At 38.9% G+C, this 6,888-nt stretch overlaps 1 pseudogene; it reads left to right on the forward strand.

Annotated features, from left to right (window-relative positions):
- On the forward strand, window positions 1-1,794 carry LOC141765329 (ammonium transporter Rh type B pseudogene; annotated as a pseudogene).
- Window positions 1,795-6,888: the final 5,094 nt, after the last annotated feature.

A 6,888-nucleotide genomic window follows, 5' to 3' on the forward strand; every position in this document is an offset into this window, starting at 1 on the left:
GAGCGACTGTGAGCTGTGCATCATCATGAACGTGTCTACAAGTTTGAGGGTGCGCCTGCCGGTGCTGGTGCTGGTGTCGGAGGTGGTCATGATGGTTCTTTATGCTGTTTTTGTCACTTACAACGACAATGCCAATGCTAAGATGCAAAACAACGAGACCAACCCGATGGAAAACTCTGTGTATCGAGACTATCCATACTTTGCCGACGTGCAGGTGATGATCTTCATAGGCTTCGGCTGCCTGCTGGCCTTCTTCCGATTCTACGGCTTCGGTGGAATGGTCTTCAACTTCCTCACGGCCACGTTCGCGATCCAGTGGGCGATCCTGATACAAGGTTTCTTCCAGTTTTACTACGACGGTAAAATCCACCTGGGAGTGATCAACCTGCTGAATGCAGAGTTCGCCTGTGCCGTGGTGCTCATCTCTTTCGGCGCCGTGCTCGGGAAGACCAGTCCCGTTCAGCTCCTGGTCATGGCTTTGCTGGAGATCCCTGTCTTTGCTGTGACAGAGTGGGTTGTATTGAAATACATTAGGATCAATGATGCAGGTGGCACTATTCTCATTCACCTGTTTGCCTGCTACTTTGGTCTCGGGGTGACGTTTGCTCTGTACCGCCCGGGTCTGAATGAGGGTCACTCTAAAGAGACCACTAGTTATCATTCGGACATCCTCTCTGTGTTGGGAACCTTGTTTCTGTGGGTGTTCTGGCCCTCATTTAACTCTGCTCTGACCTTTAAGGGTGACGATCAACACAGAGCAATACTCCACACTTTTATAGGTCTCAGCTCGTCCACTATCACCCTCTTCGCACTCTCAGCAGTGTTCAATAAGCGAGGCAAGCTCACGATGGCTGATGTCCAGAATGTGACTCTGGCAGGTGGTGTGACTGTTGGAGCTTCAGTCGACATGATGATTTCTCCCGTAGCTGCCTACGCGCTGGGCGTCATGGGCTGCACGGCCTGTTTCTTTGGATACAGGTACCTGACCCCCTTTTTGGCCCGATACATGAGGATCCAGGACCAGTGTGGTATTCACAACCTGCACGGGCTCACTGGCCTCATATCGTCCACAGCGGGGATCTGTGCCATCCTCCTTGCCACTGAGGAGACCTACGGGCCCAGCATGTACCAGATCTTTTCCCATCGCGCTCCACCTGTGGGAGATCCAAAGCTCCTGGAGCTGCAGAAGCTGATTCCCGGGCTGAAGCCCGGCTTGGGTCGTACCGCGCAGGAACAGGCTCTCTACCAGGTGGCAGCTGTCTTCGCCACCATCGCAGCGTCTGCAATTGGCGGGCTGCTCACCGGTTTATTTATGAAGATGTCCTTCATGGCGGCCCCGTCTGACAAGGACTGCTTCGATGATGATCTTTTCTTTGACATGCCCTCTGACTTTGACAGTGTAGAAGCGCTCAAGACCCCCATAAGCTACGATGAAAAGTTACAAATGAGCTCCATGAACGACGCACAGAGGCCGTCATAATAAGTCATTCCATTTTTTAATTATTGTAATTTCAATTATTTCAAAATGTAGATATTTCTCACACTTGTTGCAAGTGTTACAGATGTGTTATTGGTTGTTTGAGAGATGAAATGTATTTCAGATTTGAAATAAAGGATTCTTAGACATTAACCCTTAACCAAAAGCTGTTTACCGTTGCAGTTGGGGTTTTGTGTGAAATGACAAAGGGCATGTAAAAGTGTAAAATATGACAGTTATTAAAAAGGGAAGATATGTAATGTAATTTCATATTATATTTTAGAAATTTCATTTGAAATAAAATGATTTTAAGAATACACTGATGTATCATTTTTGTTCTTTTGTTGTAGCACATTTTCCTATGCAACATATTTATCGATATATACCGTGATCGAATTAAAACATCGTCTCGATTTCAAAATGTTTTCTTACATTTATAATTAATAGTAACTCAGTTCTTTCTGCCTACCTGCTGAATTGGTCAACATTGCAGTTGGGGATGAAAAGGTTTGACGTCATCAGAGTTGGACTCCACAGTCTCCACCAAAAGAATGGAATTTTTTTTTTTTTAGCTATGCTCCAAATTATGGAATACCCAACCAAGAGTTATATAATTTTATTGGCTATTTGCCCTTGTTTAAATATGTTATATTTTTATTTTTTGTAAAGCACTTTGAGCTACATTTCTTGTATGAAAAGTGCTCTATAAATCAAGTTCTTCTTCTTATGATTATGATTATTATTGTGATTATGATTATAGTTATTATTATTATTATTATTATTATCATAATAAGAATTAAAGTATAAAACATGTCATTTTTAATGACATGATGTTTTTGATATGATAATCTCAAGGATTACTTCAACACTCTCTAATGTAAAATCAGAAACTGCTTTACGGTCTGTAGACACAAGTGTTACAGTTACAGTCAGGCAATCATCCGACTGACTTAGATTTGAAATTCAAACACACAACAAAAGCATCCCCTTCTCAACTGAGAATATAATGAAGAGTGAATAACGTCTCATATGATGTCTCCTCATCACCATGGTTACGTTTAACTTACTAGAAGGAACTAACTGATCATCTAACCTGACTTTGTGGTTTACTTAATTGAGTATTTCTGAGCATCGTCACTACGGTTACACATACATAATTTGATGTGTAAGAATGTATAAGCTACGATTTGAAACTAGACATTTGAATGAGTTGACAGTCCAGTCACATCTTGGACTGTGACTGGAGTTGTTTTCTTTCTCACTATAACACTTACAATCACAATATGACACGACAGGTCATTCTTATATTATAAGTTGATGGGGTGCTGTTTTTATCCGGAGGTTGTAGACCTTACTGTACCTGACGGGGACCAATGTATGATTTACTGTAAATCAGGCAACATCTGATCAATTAACAAGCCAACAAGACTAAGAATCTGAACAAGTACGCGACAGCATTTGACAGTTTTCAATACTTGGTTCTAGGCCACAGTTTGATATCACTACCCAGCCCTAATAATAAAGTATATGTCCTGCTCATGCTAGCCAAAGACTGTAAAACATCAAGTGTCTGAGATGTCGTTATCTCACCTATAAACACCTACTTAATGCCAAATCTCCAGCGAAAGTTTATTGATTTACACTGTAAGCCCTTGTATTTTTTTTATCTATAGATTATTGGGCCTCTTTATCTCTTTAGATTTGTACCTTAGGAAAATCAATGACGTGTTTGAGTCCACAAAATGTTTATTCTAGTTATAAATACCAGATAACAGGTATTGTTTTATCAGGTTGTTTTTATCAGTCACTTTTATTAACTGCTGGGGTCCACAATGTGCTTTATCGAATCACAGACAATGGGAAAGCAATTTCTTACTCGGTGTGTTCCATGTAAATTGCATTGATATAAAGTTTATAACTTTTAATAGTGCTATGGATAGATACTTTGATGTTGATTTGATTGGTCCTCTTCATGGAAAATTACCCCACTGGAATTTGTGTGTCACATTTGCTGATCACAAAGAATAATTTGGGGTATTAAATAAGCACACACATCAATTGTGATTGTTTTAAGTGTTTTCAGCGTCTCTGCTTTTTGGCTTCTCACTCTTGTTGCATGACTGATTTCAAATCACTGACTATGGTGACAGCACTGATTCTGAATTAGATTTTGCAGTGATTTAGAAACTCAAGTTCACACTATTTGAAATGGGGATCACAAAAAGAAGTGGAGACAATGGAGGGCAATCCCCTTCCCTCTGTTGGAGGACGATGTAACCACTGTCCTGCTGCAACTACGCTGTTAAGAATATCCCAGTAAAATAACAGTAAAGAACTGGCAGCAGGGTTGCCTTTATGTTACTGTAAAATTAACATTATTATACTGTCGCTGAAATTTACAGCTTTATACTGTTAATGAAAATACAGTTTGAACTTTTTTTTTTATTCATTTCACAGTATTTTACAGTTAATTTACTGTTTAAAGATACATTATATAGCTGTTTTTCACCTTTCTTTTACATTATCTCACTGATTTGTTTTAATGCGCTATTTAGGTTTTATTTTTTACATACATTTTAATAAACATAATTTTTTGCTTAGATGAATAGACTTAGCAGGTTACAGACATAGGAATAGTCACACTAAATACAATTAAAGGCACTTGTTAGGAAAAAGGCTATAATAGACTTGTTGACACTTTTCCCAAAATGTGTGTCTATAGCTGAGTACAGAATGCAAACCATAACAACATGTGAGTGAAGAACAATAAAGCTAATTCACTGATTTTACAATCATGTACAATGTACAAGCCTCACATGTGCAGATCAGGTCCCAGAATTAATAACATACTGCATGAAACTGTTACTGATGATACTTTAGACAGCTGATCAGCAGTAAAGTGCTGTTTTTTAAGAATGCATTATAGTTCAGTTAAAAAACGGCCTATGAGCGTAATTTAACAGGTTTTCTTTTGTATTAACAGTAAAGCACTGTTTTTAGCAATAACAGGTTAACACTGTTGAAATCCTGCTGTAAATTAGCAGCAATTGTTTACAGCGTAGCCATCAATCATTATCTTTATAATAAGCTTATTATCTTCCTGGTTATTGCTTCCTTAACTGCTATCGCTGCCACCATGTGAGGTTATGTGCTGTAAAATACAAAGTACAGAACAAAATAACATTTCTTCCGCAAGGCCTAATGAATGTGTGTTTAACAATATAATTAGATTTTATGGCTTGAAGCAATGAGTGAGGTGCAAAGGTGCAAAAACAAATGGACATACAGTATATATAATATCTTCTGCTCTAGCTAATGTACTTGCATTTTTTTTATGTATATCGCAATACATTTTTACAGAACTGACCACTGAAACACTGAAAAAAAAATGATAAAAGATAAAGACTTACTTTAAACAAAGTTTAATCTTTAAATTCAGTTGTATTTAGAGCTGCCTATTATTGCAGTGACCCTTTGTGTTGGGTCGGATCTGACAGGTTTAAACATTAACCTATCAAAAGAAAGTGACATTAATTGACCCTCAGGAAAGATTACAGCAAGGAGAAGGAGCTGACATGTACAGTATAACACCACTGACCTCATCAGTAGAGAATTAAAGGGTCAGCAACCTTTTACTAGTCAGATATTGATCGATGAGCTCATGAGACAAATTTTAAAGCCCCCCTTCACTCAAAATTTAATTTTTCTCTTTGTTACTCCTGTTGGAGCTTCACGGTGAAAAATAATATCATGTGCTGAAGGGGGAAAGTTTCTCTGTGCTCACCTTAAATCTAAGTTTAACTTGTACGTACGGGCATGATTTTGTGACATCACAACTAGTTTGGAAAACGAGCGTGATGATGAGAAAACCGGAAACTAAACTTTTTGGTGGAGAAAAAAACCCCATCAGAAACAAATTTTTATTCAAAGCAGAGCATTTTTTTTATGTCTTAAAACATGTCAGGAGACAATCTGTACATTTCAGTAAAGATCACACAATTAACTAATCCCAGTGTGATTTATAGGAAATCAACAATCAAATGTGTCGCTCTTACAGAAACATCAGCAACACCAAAGCAGGTCCAAAAAAATGTATAGAACATTCTCTAATAACAAGTACAATTCAGTTAGTGTGCATGAGCGGTATATGACATGCACTATAAGTCATTTTTTATAGATTTTTTATATAAACAGTGCCATCCTGTGGAGGCAGGTCAAGCTGCACGAAGACCATTCATGGCATCCTCAGAGGTGATTGGCGTAGCCCTCTCCGCTGTCTGCAGTGTCGACGGTTTTGGTGCGCTGATTTTGCACAGAAGCGTACAGATCAGACATGGTGGAGACGGTGTCTGCGTTGCCTTCATCTTCCTTCTCAGACTCAGGCGGCTCCTGTAGATGAACTACATCAGAGTACTGAATCTGTGGAGAGCTGCGGCCAGACTGCGGCCTGGGAGGCTTCAGGGTCAGGTTGGCATAGCATTCCTGAGTTTTGGACTGGGAGAAACAAAAAACAATAATGTAATGTCTTCACACAACATTATATGTACAGGACAGGTCCAATATGACCCAAAACAATCTTGTCCTGTCCTTACAAAAGCCTTCGGCACCAAATTTCCATCAGGTGAGACCTCAACCTTTAAAAAGCAGTTTAAAGTCTCTACCTGTGAGTCAGGATTGGCTCTGTGTGGATCCCTCAAAGATGAAGAGTGTTGTGGATCAACTCCTGTGAACGAAGTCGTGCCTGTGGAAAACAACACCACACTGTAAACACACACAGATGAAGGAGTATATTGAAAGAGACACACATGGACGATGCTCTTACTTGTCTGCATGAAGCTTATGTTTCCATAAATGGGATTTTCTTCCATCTGCCTCGGGCCCCGTCTTAAATGAGACAAAGAAAGAGGAAATATGTTTTTTTTTTAATTTTCAGTTTGGCAATGACTTCTGAAAGTGCAGACCATTAAAGAGGAAGATCATTGTGATCACAGTGAATGTATGGGCTACATACCTTTGTCTTGTCCTTAGTTTACATATCCCCTTTCCTGTGGCAGTATAAAGAACAATACACTCACATCAGATACAGAAAATGAGTTTGTTTTCACTGGATTTTTCACAAGCTAATAACATAATTACCTGAGCAAAGTTTTGATACACAGCAAAAAATATTCCCAAACAATGAGAGGACCAGCATTGCGCTGATAACACAGAACAGCACCCGTAGATTTACTGGCATACAATCAAAGTCCGAACCTGGAGAAACAGAGAAAAACTATATTTATTATGCTATTATATTAAAATATGATATCATATTATTATGGATCATTTGAAATAACACGTTTTTACACATGTGAAAATACTCCTCTTTCAATAATCATTTGTGTTGGATTTGGGTTTTACACCAAAAAGTT

Source organism: Sebastes fasciatus, chromosome 1, assembly GCF_043250625.1.
Source record: "Sebastes fasciatus isolate fSebFas1 chromosome 1, fSebFas1.pri, whole genome shotgun sequence".
In the NCBI taxonomy this organism is placed as follows: domain Eukaryota; kingdom Metazoa; phylum Chordata; class Actinopteri; order Perciformes; family Sebastidae; genus Sebastes; species Sebastes fasciatus.